This window comes from Halyomorpha halys, unplaced genomic scaffold (assembly GCF_000696795.3).
Source record: "Halyomorpha halys isolate HHAL.00 unplaced genomic scaffold, Hhal_1.1 Scaffold994.1, whole genome shotgun sequence".
In the NCBI taxonomy this organism is placed as follows: Eukaryota; Metazoa; Arthropoda; class Insecta; order Hemiptera; family Pentatomidae; genus Halyomorpha; species Halyomorpha halys.
Window position 1 is genome coordinate 596,148 of NW_027115041.1, and position 311 is coordinate 596,458.

The window sequence follows — 311 nt, forward strand, 5'->3', positions numbered from 1 at the left end:
TCTTTTGCCTCTATTACATTAATTATATCAATATTTTTATCTTTAAAAACATTTTTGAAACTATCTTTAAAAAATGTTATATAATGGTCCATTTATACCATTTATAATTGGTAGAAGTGGTTTTCCATCTTTATGGAGTTTTACTAAGCCATACATCCTTGGACGATTACATTTATTATTTATTAAGTTTATTAATTCTTTTTCAGTTATCATTTAATTTTTATAGAGCTTTTCCACATAATTTTTCACTTTTTTTTAATATCTGGCAGCGGGTCTGTCCGAAGTTTTCAATAAGTGCTATCTTCATTTAG